Source organism: Pteropus vampyrus, unplaced genomic scaffold, assembly GCF_000151845.1.
Source record: "Pteropus vampyrus isolate Shadow unplaced genomic scaffold, Pvam_2.0 Scaffold52, whole genome shotgun sequence".
NCBI classification, from domain to species: Eukaryota; Metazoa; Chordata; class Mammalia; order Chiroptera; family Pteropodidae; genus Pteropus; species Pteropus vampyrus.
This window is the reverse complement of record NW_011888833.1, coordinates 3,268,892-3,269,552: the sequence shown is the minus strand read 5'-3', so window position 1 is coordinate 3,269,552 and position 661 is coordinate 3,268,892. Positions and strand designations below refer to the sequence as shown.

At 45.5% G+C, this 661-nt stretch overlaps 1 pseudogene; it reads right to left on the bottom strand.

Annotated features, from left to right (window-relative positions):
* LOC111739680 lies at nt 1–116 on the bottom strand (annotated as a pseudogene).
* Nucleotides 117–661: the final 545 nt, after the last annotated feature.

Genomic DNA, 661 nt, shown 5'->3' with positions numbered 1-661 from the left:
TGCCTACAGCACCTGGTCTTCCAACGTGGTCTCCCATCCAGGTACTAACCAGACCCGACCCTGCTTAGCTTCCGAGATCAGACATCGGGCTTGTTCAGGGCGGCGTGGCTGTAGACCATGGACCGTGGCCCCACTGGGGTGCAAACCCAGGACCTTCTGTGTATAAAGCAGACGTGCTCACCGCTACACTGTGGAGCCACATCCCAAAGAGATGATGCTTAAGGCTACAGTTTCTAGTTGACCTCCCCCACCCCCAACAGTGAACTCAGAAGGGAGTCGTGGTGGCAACTGAAGATTGTAAGAGGTCAAACATCTTAACTTTTAATGTCCATTTTAAATAGATTTTGATCATTTTTCCTGGGGCAAATTGCTTAGCATTTCAAATTTTGATATCTACTAAAAGCATCGAGCATTTCTAAGCACAGTGAAAGACTTACCGTAACGTTGCCCCAAAATAAATAACTAGGAACATAATGTCCCCTACTCCTGTGCCCTCGAATGTCTGCACCCCACAAGTCCCCTGGGTTTAAGTGAGGTATGGTTTTCCGACCCCAGAAAACGTCAGGTTTCTTTGTGTTAAAAAAAAAAAAAAGTAATCCGCTCCCTTTGAGTTAACAACATGATTTTTTTAAATAGTGCACTTGGTTTACATGGAAGTGAA